The sequence below is a fragment of the Malania oleifera genome, chromosome 2 (genome assembly GCF_029873635.1).
Source record: "Malania oleifera isolate guangnan ecotype guangnan chromosome 2, ASM2987363v1, whole genome shotgun sequence".
Classification (NCBI taxonomy): Eukaryota; Viridiplantae; Streptophyta; class Magnoliopsida; order Santalales; family Ximeniaceae; genus Malania; species Malania oleifera.
The window spans coordinates 69,569,970-69,583,749 of NC_080418.1; positions in this window are offsets into that span (position 1 = coordinate 69,569,970).

Below are 13,780 nucleotides of genomic sequence, written 5' to 3' on the forward strand. Positions count from 1 at the left end.
TTAAGTTGCCGAGAAGCGTAAGCAATTACTCTGCTCTGCTGCATTAGAACACAACCAAGACCCTTGTTAGAGGCGTCACTATAAATAACGAATCCACCATCCCTTGAAGGAATGGTCAAGATTGGAGCAGTAACCAGTCGCCGTTTCCGTTCCTGGAAACTCAACTCACACTCCTTGCTCCAAACGTACCTCACGTTATTCCTCATGAGTCGCGTCAAAGGACCTGCTAAACTGGAGAACCCTTCCACAAAATGACGATAGTAACCTACAAGACCTAAAAGGCTTCTTACTTCCTGAACATTCTTCGGCCTCGCTAGTTCACTACTACTTCAATCTTACTCGGGTCCACGGATACACCTTCCTTGGACACGACGTGACCAAGAAACGCAATCTGCTCTAGCCAGAACTCACACTTCTTCAATTTAGCATACAATTTCTTATTCTTAAGCATTTACAAGAAAAGCCTCAAATGCCCCTCATGCTCTGCAGCGCTCCTAGAATACACTAGGATGTCATCGATAAATACCACAACGAACCGGTCTAAATATTTGTCAAAGACCCTGTTCATCAAATCCATAAACGCTACAGGTGCATTAGTCAAACCAAAAGGCATAACCATAAATTCATAATGGCCATACTGAGTTCGAAATGCCGTCTTAGGAATGTCTTCCACTTTCACCTTCAGCTGGTGATACCCAGATTGTAGATCAATCTTAGAGTAGATCTGCATGCCTTGAAGCTGGTCAAACAGATCATCTATTCAAGGTAGCAGATATTTATTCTTTACTGTCACCTTGTTCAGTTCTTTGTAGTCGATGCACATCCTCATTGATCCATCCTTCTTCTTAACAAACAAAACGGGCGCTCCCCAAGGAGAAATACTTGGACGAATGTACCCCTTGTCTAGGAGCTCCTGAAGTTGTTCCTTCAGTTCTTTCAATTCAACTAGAGCCATACGGTATGGAGCTTTCGATATCGGCACCGTACCTGGAACTAGCTCTATCGCGAATTCCACTTCCTTGTCCGGAGGTAACCCTGGCGAGTCCTCTGGAAACACGTCAGGGAACTCAAACACTACAGCAATTGTTTCCAACTTATTTGCTTCAACCGACGTATCTTTCACAAACGCCAGATACCCTTGGCAGCCATCTAGGAGTAGCCTTCTAGCTTGCAAAGCTGAAAGGATTCGTGGTGTAGAACGCACACACGACCCCTGGAATTTGAATTCCTGCTCCCCTAGTGGTTTAAACAACACCTCTCGCCTGCGGCAATCAATACTAGCATAACTGGTCGACAACCAGTCCATCCCAAGGATGATATCAAAACCATGCATGTCATATACCACTAGGTTAACTGGTAGTATTCTTACCTGAATTTCCACAGGGAAGTTACGGACTAACTTACTACACCCGACTGCAGACCCAAACGGCGTAGTCACTACCAGTTCATAATCCAACAGTTGCACCTCCAAACCACATAGTTTAACAAAATTACGAGAATTAAAAGAATGCATAGCTCCAGAATCAAAAAGTACTACAGCTTCATGAAAAAACACATAAATAGTACCTGTGACCACGTCACCAGCGTTCTCAACGTCACAAGGAGTCAGAGAATATACCTTAGCCTGGGCAGTACCCCCCTGCTGACCGCCATGCTGTGTCGGAGCATTCCCTCGGTATTGCTGCTGTGTGACTCCATCATTCCTCTGCCTCGGATAGTCTCTCATCTGATGTCCTTGTCTACCACACCACATACAGACTCCCGTAGACAACCAACACTGCCCCTGGTGTTTCTTACCACATAAAGAGCAACGTGGAACACTTGCGGCATTCTGGGATGTGCCACCACTATTTTTCTTCCACTTACTCTGTCCTGCCCCAGATGAATAATTAGGAGGCGCTGGTCTCTTCTTCATAACCTGAACTTCTGCATCCTCTAATAAACACTCCTCTGCTACCGTGGCTTTATCAACCAACGTAGCAAAATCCTGCAACTACAGAATCGCTGTCTGCTTACGGATCTCGCTCCTCAGACCCCTCTAAAACTTCCAAGCCTTCTTTGCTTCATCAGGAATCACGAATGGAGCAAATCGAGACAGCTCCTAGAACTTGGCAGCGTACTGGTGCACTGTCAGTGAACCCTACGTCAAATTCATAAATTCCTCCATTTTCGTGTTTCTAATTATGGCCGAAAAATAACGTTCAAAGAAGAGCTCTTTGAATTGGGCCCATGTCAACACTATCGGTATCGGTCGGTGCTCCTCTATCTGCTTTACCGACTCCCACCATCTCTCAGCCTCCCCTGCCAACTTGAACGTGGCGAAGGTGACTTTTTGCTTTTCAGTGCAGTTTAACACACCTAAGATCTTCTCGATCTCCTCTATCCAATTCTCAGCACGAATTGGATCTGTATCGCCCACAAAAGCAGAGGGCTTTAATTTGGTGAACTGCTCAATGGAGCAACCCAACTCAGTCATAGGACGATTCTGCCCTCTATTCGTACGCACTACCTCAGCCATAAGCTGCTGTGCGAATTCACGTAACACACAAGTAGAGTTGTTACTAGCCTCGGGGCTGGCACCCTCACTACTACTGCCACCTATATTGGTAGTGATATCCCTGGATTTCATCCTGAAAACATTTACGAGAATCCATTAGAAGGTAATAGCCTAAGCATCAACTAACACTATCATACTATAGACTCAGTTCCTTAAATCCACATCCTGAATACCGATGTACTCCATTAATTTAACATCATCATTCTAACTCAAGTTCTGCCCTTCCACTTGGAAACAACACCATCAATAGATTGCCATGATTTTCTGAACCCTTTGAATGATCTAGAAAAACACAGAAGTCTACCAATTGTTTTCGTCTCTAGGTATACAAAACAAAACTCAAGGTCATATCCATGTCCTATACTCTGGTATATTCTAGACGGTAACAACTAGCAACTTCTTAGTTTAGCACATATCCCGAACCAGGCAGCATGAATCAAATCATACTTTCGACTAGCTATGGGCTCTGATACCAACTGTAACGACCCGACCCTTTACACGGACTCAGGTGTCACTCACATACATCAAATACCTATACCTGTTCAAGATATGGAAACAACCCGCCCTAAACAGGGACATACGGGTGTAAATCATACATAATCATGATGTACATATCGCGGAAAAACATAAACATCCATTGGGATTACTACTAGCCTTATACCAGAGTTCACTAATACATCCATAATTTACATATATTTGGACTTAGAGTAATCGTCATATTACAACCCTCCAAAAAGGACTTTCATCAAGCTTAGTACAAAAATTTAGATGCTTATGTAAGCTAACCAAAATAGCCTCCCCAGTCCCTTTATCTACTAGGACCGATGCACGGACGGACCTAAAAACAAAGGTTGTAAGATAGGGTGAGACACCTCTCAGTAAGGAAGAAGGAGTTACAACAGTGTGTGGCTGCATACATGCATATTTTCATTCAACATCTAGAATATAAATCAAATATTTTCAATACAGTAATGCATCAGGTATATCATCATTCATATTACAAAATTCCCACATCTCTCTTTCGACCATTTAATGATTTATCAGATGACCAACAGCAAAATATCCTTATAACCAGTTTTACCCCGTGGCTCGGGTTGTGCACTGGTACTCGTCCAATGCCCTGTTTGTGCAGACACTGTCGAGTACCTACATACGATCCGACTGCCTCAATTGGCCCAATATCAGCCAATGGTTTCACCTTGCTAGCTGACCATCTTGGTACCCACATCGTTTAGTACGTGTGGTTGCACGTGTACATCTAGCTACGATATCGTGTCGTATCATATAACAGTAGTTTATTTCAACTCTGCAAAGAAAGTATTTTTCAACCCTCTCGGGACTCTCAAGCTGTGGTTCCGTGTATCATAAATTCAATTTATACAAATATGATTTTATCTCCCATAATCTATATCAATAGTATAGAAATAATTCCAACGGGTTCAAATCGGCGTCTTTCCACACAGTTTACCCCTCTTTGTTTACTGATGCGGCTCGGTGTATCACCAGCTCTGTTTATCACATTGTCAGTATAACAAATTGGAATTTCATTCCCATATTCTATATCAGTAGTATAGAAAATACATTCATTTCCATTTCAACATATATCACACAAGTTTAATACAAAAACTCGCTAAATGATTGAAATTCAATATACATAGTTTAACTGAATAAATAAAGGATTTGAGCCTCTCCTACTATAGTATAAACACAAATAAACAATATTTGTAAAATTTGGATATCACACGTCGAAATCCTCATTTTTACCAAAAATCGTAAAATCGTCAAACCGGCATTTCTACTCGGTAGAATTTCACAAATAAGCATTTAAATCATACATAATAACATAAACTAGTTTTTTAGCGGTTTAGTTTTTCAAAATAGCTGTTGTAATCAAGTTCCCCTTACCATATATTCGAAATGAAATTTCGTACGAAAACGGTCCAAAACGACAACCCGAGATCCTGAAAACCTAAAACCACAGAACATAACCTTACTATGTTTTCTACTGCTATCCAAATATCCAATCAAAATTAGGATCAGATTCCTACCTCGATTCTTGGGAAAACCCGAAACTCTCCGAAACGACGATCCGATCCACTAAAAGTGTAGAGTTTCCTCTTCTGATCCACGCAGTACCCTCCATTTTTGGAAACGGACGACGAACGGCGAAGGATCTTAGAGAGAGAGAGAGAGAGAGAGAGAGAGAGAGAGAATGAGAGAATTTATTGAATAAATCCTAACTTAGCCCTTAAGTAATCTAAATAAATATCTCCTCCAAGATATTTATATATAAGTATCTCAAAATATCTCTTTTCAAAATATCTTCTCCAAAATATCTTGTTTTTTTTTTTAGGGTCGGGTTACTATAGGTTTCCCCGCTCAACACCCTGAAAACAAAATTACCCCAAACAAAACTTCTGTATTTCTCCAAATTCTACCTTTTCTACAATTGTAGGAATGCCAAATATTCAATAAAAAGCCTTACCCTGAACCTGAGATGGAGTCCAAGTTAGCTTCACCAACAATCTACTCCAGCAGACTTGAAGAGAACTTCCGTAGGAGTAACATGGTGACTTTAGATCGTTGATTCGGCAAAGAATGGACCCAAAATATTAGAGAGAAGGAAGGAGAACCGAAGAGGAGAGAAAGAGAGAAGTTCTTCGTGTGAATTCTGCGGTGACAACCAAGTTTAGGCTATTTATACACCTGCACTCGTTGACGACACACGTCACCTCATTGACGAGGCCACGAAGGGAGTTCTTTGACGAACGCTTATTCCTCGTCGACAAAATTCAGAACTAAAAATAGCCCCTCAGTAACTTCTCGTTGACGAGACGCATATCCATGTCGATGATCCCATTAAGCGTGTTCATCGAGGAACGCATTACGTTCGTCGACGAGACCTTGTTGAATTCCAAATTTACAATTTCCTTTTCTTTCCTCCTCCTATTATTTAATTAATATAATTCACCGGGTCTCTACACTAAGGCCTTTGAGAAATAACCCTAAAAATCCGGAGGTCGACTGAATGGTGCCCTAAGGTCATTCGGTCCCTATGGTCATTCTATGGACATTTGAGCATTTAAAACATATCATGAAAGATGTATGCATTATTATAGACCAAATATAAAAATAAATGCATATACAAGTAAAAAAAAAAGTCTTCTTTATCTTCTTTGCTCTTAAATCTTCATGGAAAATGCTAGGAGAGTGTAAGCTTTATGTTCTTGCTGGCATCCATTTTTTGGTATCTTACATTCGTATTGAAATGAAAACTTATTCACACACTAAATGCACACATAAGATACGGGTGCTTTGTCAGCATCAAAACAGGGATCAGACTAAAAAAGTCAACAATCTTCCCTTTTTGATGATGACAAACACCCAAGGGCAAAATGGGTACAGCTTGAAAATGCTCTCCCTAAGAATATGCATAAAGTAAAATATAAATAGTAAAACTCAAGCATATTCACAAAGGAAGACGTTTCAAAAGATTATGCATTCAGTTTTAATATTAAAGCACATGCTTAGATATTTGCCCCTATGTTTTTGCCCCTCAAGATATTTGCCCTTATGGTCATAAACATTTTGCCAAAAAATATTCTCCCCCTTTTGGCATCAGCAAAAAGGGCTATGCTGAGTAGAAAATAATTTTATCATTTAAAACAGACTCAGCAAAGAGAACTTCCCCTTTTTGAAAAACTCTCCCCTTATGTGATATAGCAGTTGGGCATAAAAAATTTATAACTATTTTAAAAATTATAGCAATGAGGCACTCACAATAGTTTTCATAGCTAGTTATTTAAGAGATTAAAAGGCACATGACACACAAGGTCAGACCAAGATTATCCACAAACCATGGCAATTTAAACAAATCATAAGACTTGTGAAATATTTTGAGTTCACACGCACGACATATGATAGCAAATGTGGGTTTGAGCATAAAAGCGGTTTATTTAGTTCATATGCATTTCATGAATAATCCATGAACCAATTACGCAACACCCTTAAAAGAAATTTCATGACAAATAATTTTAAAACAAGATAGCACAAGTAATGAAGCATTTAAGCACACAAGCAAGACATAAAATATATTTCATATAAGTTCGTTAATATTCCATATAAGTTCATTTCTTACTTTTAAATATATATATATATATATATATATATATATATATGTATGTATAAAATATATCCCCTTAAAATTTTTGATAAATACTGGGGGCTTATGCTTTCTGAAAAAGAAACTTTAATTTAGACTCAAGCAAACATTATTTTTCTAGTTTATCATTTAAGCACAAATCACAGAATATTAGAAAAATGCAACCATATAGATCCAAATATATTAAATAAATTTAAAATAAGGATCATATGGCAAAACCTAAGACACACATGGCTAAGAAGTATATTTTAAATCAAAATTTTCAATAAAATCATTTCGTTTAAGCACAAGCCACAATGAACTCAACAACAGATCTAAGCCTATAATGTTGGTGAGCACGACAATATATAATTTTAATTTCTAGGTGCTCCCTCTATTAATTTGAGTATATACTTAGATTTTGTTAACTACATTTTATTCTAAATAGATTTTACTGGATATATGTTAAAGAAATTTGTATTTAACCAGTAAAATGTCCCTAAACACACATACGTTAAGAAATCAAATGCTAAGTCATGCATGGTGTTCATGTGTACCAGGAACAATCCATATAAAAGATATTCAATAGAGATAGGATATGATGTTCAAGGTGCTTAGAAAACCTTTGGACTCAGAAAGTAGAAACAATGAGTATATGAGTCCATGGGCCAAGTGAGTTATGATTCTTTTCTTACAGATGGGGCTTATGCTCCCTAGTATAATCTCAAGCATACATAAGTGCATTGACGTTCAAGGATGGATTTCCTTTAAGCACACTCAACACATGTTCATCCTTCTAAATATTACTTAGCATGTAGGAGATTATAGGCATAAAGTTCATTTTTCTTAAAAATGGGGCTTAAACTCCCCCTATATATTTACATGCATACATACTTGCATTAAGTTCAAGGATGATAGTCATTTAAGAGCATTCCTCATATGTTCACCCTTTCAGAGGATTTCAGCATGCAGCAAATATAGGCATTCAACACATATGTATGCCATATTGCATTTCATTTTAAAAGCATGATAGCTAATCAAGACTATACTAAAAGGTAATGCAATAAGGGATTAAAAAGAATGGCACAACTCAAAATGCTTTATGAGTGTGTGCAAAATGAATGATTTTCCCCAAGTCATGCAAAATTCCTAGTCACATGGACTTTGAATATTATAACGTGATGATTAACCATTTGGGTCCTTCATGACGTTCATATCCTAAGGTTAGGACCAAATGGCGTCTATGAACTAGTTCATCCTAAGAAAAAAAAATGTGTACATATTTTTCAATTTATATATAGCATTTAGGATTTTACATGTACTAACCTATTTAGTTTTCTAGTATCCTAGGAAATAAACACTAAGACTGTGCATGTTCTTCAGTTTAGCATATAACATTTTAAACATTCAACATGCACCAATGGATGGTTCAGCATGCACCTATAACTAAGGATGAAAACTAAATTTTTTTTATGATTCACTCATCCTTCAAAATATTTTAGCATGCATTAAATTATCTATCCTAATACATGGTTTTATTTATGGGAAAAATTCTACCAAAATTTTGGCAACATTTCATCTGTAAATTGAACATTTTCCCAATTTTTATGTACTAGAAACCTGATAGATTCACACAGACAATTCATAATAATCCAATTTAAGCATGCGATAACCTATTTCCACTACCAGCATGCAATTCACACCACTGCATCAGCCATGCAGGAGGCATTCAATACAAGCATGTAATTAGTAGTTTAATCAGTATATCAAATAAAATATAAACTATTCATAAGAAGATATAACAAGTGATGAATAGTGGCATTTAGCTCAAAGCATATCAAATTAAAATATATATATATATCCATTCATCAGAAAATATATTCATTTAGCATAAATGGATATCTGTATTCAGCTCAACAACAAATCATCCAAAAAATATAAGCACAGATTAAAAATGTTTATTGGATGGATTTTAAAGAACTCCCCCTCAATTTCATCATTTTATGCTTAGCTCTAATGTATAAAATCTAACAGGGGATGAGCTACAAATGCATTTGAAGATGTTTAAACATTCAAGTTTCATTATGAGTTTAGGGTTATTATATAGTATAAAGATTAATTTCCTAAGACTCAAATCTGTATCATGGACAAGATGTGCTATGTTTAAGAATTTTAAACTTTAAACAAATATAACATCATGAATCTTATAGCAATTAAAAAAAAATTTGTCCATTCAAAGGGAATAGCCAATATCTTCAAATGTTCACCAAACAAAGTGATATGTATATATTAAGCTAAGATTGGATATGAACACTAGAACTCAGTATTGGCTAGATTTTCTTAGGGTTCTCAGTATGGTAATAGAGTTTACTAAAATTATAATATTAAGCATAAACACTATTTAAGCATTCAAAGCATAACAACCCCTTTGTATATTTTGTCTTAAAAACTTATGAGTATGTAAAAATTTCTTTGAGATGTACCTCATAAGACATTATGCTATTATCATAAGCGATTTATCATGATTCATACAAAGATCTAATACAAGATATATCATACAAATCATGACATGAAGTTAATACAAGTATCATATGATTCACAGCAATAAACAAATCAAACATAAGACATATCATGTGAATCATCCTATGAATTATTCAATATATTAGAAGGAGAATATATATACTTTTAAGTTTTACTCCTTCTTAATCATTTAAGCTCTGAGTGGAGTACTTCTCTCTCTCTCTCTCTCTCTCTCTCTCTCTCTCTCTCTCTCTCGGTTTTTCCAAAATTCTTATGTTTTCCAAAACCCTTAGGACTATTATAAAAACATAAGCTTCACAAGAATATTAGTAGTTAAGGTAAACTAAAAGTATTTGCATGACACTCAAATGATATGCATTAAATTCAAGTCATGCACTTTCAAATCATTTTCATGTTTGGGAAACTATGCATTTAAAAACATTTTAATGGGATATAAAAGTTTGACAAATACTTTCCAAATCCTCCAATCATTTGTTTTTACAAAAGAATTTTCAAATTTCAGATGGTAAAATCTTTTCAAATAAAGCAGTAGAGGATTTACAAAGGGTTCATCCCTCAAAACAGGGATGCACCGAAATATGAGTCGTTGCAATCTTTATGCAAATAGCAAGTTAGCTTATTGCAACCAAGCTCTAATACCAATTGTTGGAATTGGTGTGGTCCCAAGAGGAGGGGGAAAGGTGAATTGGGTTTTAAAAACTTTTCGACTAAATTAAACATTTACTTCGATTCACCACACATTATGTCCCATTCAATGTACATGCGTGTATGTAAAATAATTTTAACAGTGAAAGTAAACATACACGTGCGCAGTATATCTTATTTAAATCAAATGTGTGTGTGCAAATAATTATGATATTAAACAAACATTCATACACATGCTGAAATTTAAGTGCAGTAATTTAAATAAGATAGAGAGAGAATGACACACAGATTTGTTAACGAAACTTGGCCCATACTACCTATGTCCCTGCCTTGGGCATACCACCTAAGGATTCCACTAACCCTACTCACTTAAACGGGCAGAGCAGAAACCTTTTACATCCTCTTTTTACGGGGTGAGGAAAATCCTAGCTCAATTACTAGGCTGAGCTGAACTAGTCTCACTTACGGGACTGAGACTCCCCAGTTCAATTTTCGAGCTGAACCGAATCGGTCTCACTTACGGGGCTGAGACTCTTTAGTTCAATTAACGGGCCGAACCCAATGAGTACATGAAAGAAATTTTTGTACATAATACAATGCTTCTAAATACAAGCAAAAATGTACACATTAAAACTCTAAGATGTATGCACTCTTTTATGATATGATTTGAGCTCAGTAGAGTAAAGTGTGCTTATCTAAATAGTTCATGCACAAATAAAATATATGAATATATAAAATGATTATTATGTTCTCCAACAAAGATATTTGCAAACAAAAGTATTTGGAGAATCTGGAGTTTAAGTTCAAAAGGATTTGTATAATAAATAATTTCTCCCAAAAAAATTTTTATAAAAAAAATAATCAAAAGAAATATTAAAGCTACTCGAAAAAACGATTTTAATAAATGAAGTTGCAAATGAGAGTAAATGTAAATGAGTGTAAAATAAATGCCCAAAGTGAAATATTCTCTTCAAAACAATTTTCAAAGTAATGATTGGAAGAGATTGGAGAGTATAAACTATAACCCCAAAAAGATTTTGCAATGAAAATATGAGCGGGGGAACTTTGATTAAGAAAATGATTTTAGAGGTTTTAAAGTTAATCAAAACTGCTAATCTGGAGTAATGAGGGGGAATTTATAGAGTTTGTGAAAATTATGACCATTGGGGACACAAAGGTCATTTTAGAAAATGATTAATGATGTTTAATTAAAAATAATACCGTTTTACCGCAGTAAAAAATTCAACAACCCGAGAGGCTTGGTCGACCAAACTTTACTGTCCAGTTTGGTCGACCAGGGAAAAATTGAACTAAATGTATGGTCGGATATTTTGAGGGTTTCAGAGGTGATTTTCCAAATTTGCATGGTTTGGTCGATCGGGTCAATTTGAACTATGAGGTTCGGTCGACCGGGCGGTTGGCATTTCCCATGTGGGGGTTCGATCGACCAGGGCGTTGCCTATATAATTCTAGTCGGTCGACCGAGAGGTCAATTTTTTGACCCTGGGAGGTTCGGTCGACCAAGGCTTCCCTATATATATTTGCTTGGTCAATCGAGCGGTCAACATGTTTACCCGGTGGGAGTTCAGGCGACCGAGTAACTTCGTGTGACTGAGTTCGGTCGACCGAACATGCCATCTTTGGTTATTTCAGTCTTTTTCTCTTTATTAAACTGCCCCTAATTATATAATGTTTATTTTCAAGACAATGTGAGACATTTTTATGCAATATTCAGGGCCCTAAGGTCAGTCTAAGGCCTTTGAGAAATAATCCTAAAAATCCGACGTCGGTTGACCCTAAGGTCATTCGGTCCTTATGGTCATTCTACGGTCATCTGAGCATTTAAAACATATCATGCTAAATGTATGCATTATTATAGACCAAATATAAAAATAAATGCATATACAAGTAAAAACAAATGTCTTCTTTATCTTCTTTGCTCTTAAATCTTCATGGAAAATGTCGTGTGAGCTTGTTCTTGCTAGCATCCATTTTTCGGTATCTTACATTCGTGCTAAAATGAAAACATGTTCACACACTAAATGCACACATAAGATACTGATGCTTTATCAGCATCAAAACAGGGATTAGACTCAAAAGGTCAACAAAAACAATAGTGGATTGGTTTTAAAAAAAAAAATAGCAGTGGGCTGGTTTTTTATTTATTTTTTGTTTTAAAAAACTAGGCTAGGTCAAGTTTTAAAAACTGGTGGGCCGGTAAAATTAGAAATGGATAAGGGTCTTTTCTAAAACACGAGTGGGCCGAGTGATTTTCAAAGATGAATATGGGCCTTGGTTTAAAATACGAGTGGGCCAGTTATGTTTAAAATGGTTTGGGCCTTGTTTCAAAGAAGGATGTGGGCTTGGAATCTTAAAAATGAGGCGAGGTCCAATTTGTTTTAAAAGGGAGCTTGGGGCCCTTCAAAGGGTTCGAACTCGGGTTTGGGTTCTTGTTTGGGTTGAGAGCTGAGGTGTTCAAATATGGTTCAGGTCAGAAGATCCGAACCCTGATTTGGGTTAGAGGTTCGGATTAAGGGATTCAAATCCTCATTCGGGTACGAGTCTGGGCTCAGGTTCAATATATGAGAGAGTACCTGCATTCAAACACACACAGTATACTTGGATCGAACAAATTCAAGAGGTGAAGCTTTAGATTTTTACCCTTTTCTTTCTCTCCTTTGGCTTCTTTTTTCTCTCTCTGATTGTCTACTCTGGTGTTCTGAGTCAATTCCTTGACTTTGCTTTTTGCTCCTCTGCTTTCTGACGCTCTGAATCTCCTTCTTCTGGTCTCAACTCTTTGAATGTGTCTCTTTTTAATTTCACGAAAATTTTATGCTCTTTGTTCTTTTCTTTTCTTTTCTTTTTTCTTTTTTTTTTTCAAACTAGCAGAACTTCCCCTCTCTTTCTAATTTCTTTTTCTCCCAATTCTCACAGGGTTTCTATGTAACGACCCAAATAAAATGGTAGTTAAATAATAAAAGAAAAGGGATATGGAACCCAGAAACAGAAGGAGGATCTAGAATTAACAGAGGTGATAGATAGAGTACAGAGTGGGCAGGGAGAGGAGTTCAATATTGCAGACGACGGAACTTTGCGGTTCCGTACCAGATTATGTGTTCCTGCCGATACTGAGATCAGGAAGACTATTTTAGAGGAAGCTCACAGATATTTGTATACAGTTCATCCTGGTAGTACGAAGATGTATAGAGATCTGCAAGAATCGTATTGGTGGAGTGGTATGAAAAGGGAGATTGCCGAGTATGTAGCCCAGTGTTTGACGTGCCAGCAGGTAAAGGCTGAGCACCAGAGGCCGGCAGGGCAGTTGCAGCCGTTATTTATCCCGGAGTGGAAGTGAGATCATATATCCATGGACTTCGTGTCAGGACTGCCGACGGTGTTGCATAGCCCAAATGCCATCTGGGTGATTGTTGATCGATTGACGAAGACCGCCCACTTTATTCCTATCAAGATCAGCTACTCCCTCAGCCATTTAGCGGAGATTTACGTCCAAGAGATTGTTCGTTCTCATGGGGTGCCAGTATCGATTGTGTCGGATTGAGACCCACGATTTAGGTCACAATTTTGGAGGAGTTTGCAGGAGGCTTTGGGGTCTCAGTTATCATTTAGCACGACATTCCATCCTCAGTTAGACGGGCATACTGAGAGGACAATACAAATATTAGAGGATATGCTTCGTGCGTGCGTATTGGACTTTGGGGGTAGTTGGATTCAGTTCATGCCATTGGTAGAGTTTGCGTATAATAACTATTATCAGTCTAGAATTGGCATGACACCATTTGAGGCTCTATATGGTAGAAGATGTCGATCTCCTTTGTTTTTGGATGAAATGGGTGAGCAGCGAGTTGTAGGGCCAGAACTTGTGCAGCAAGCGTGTG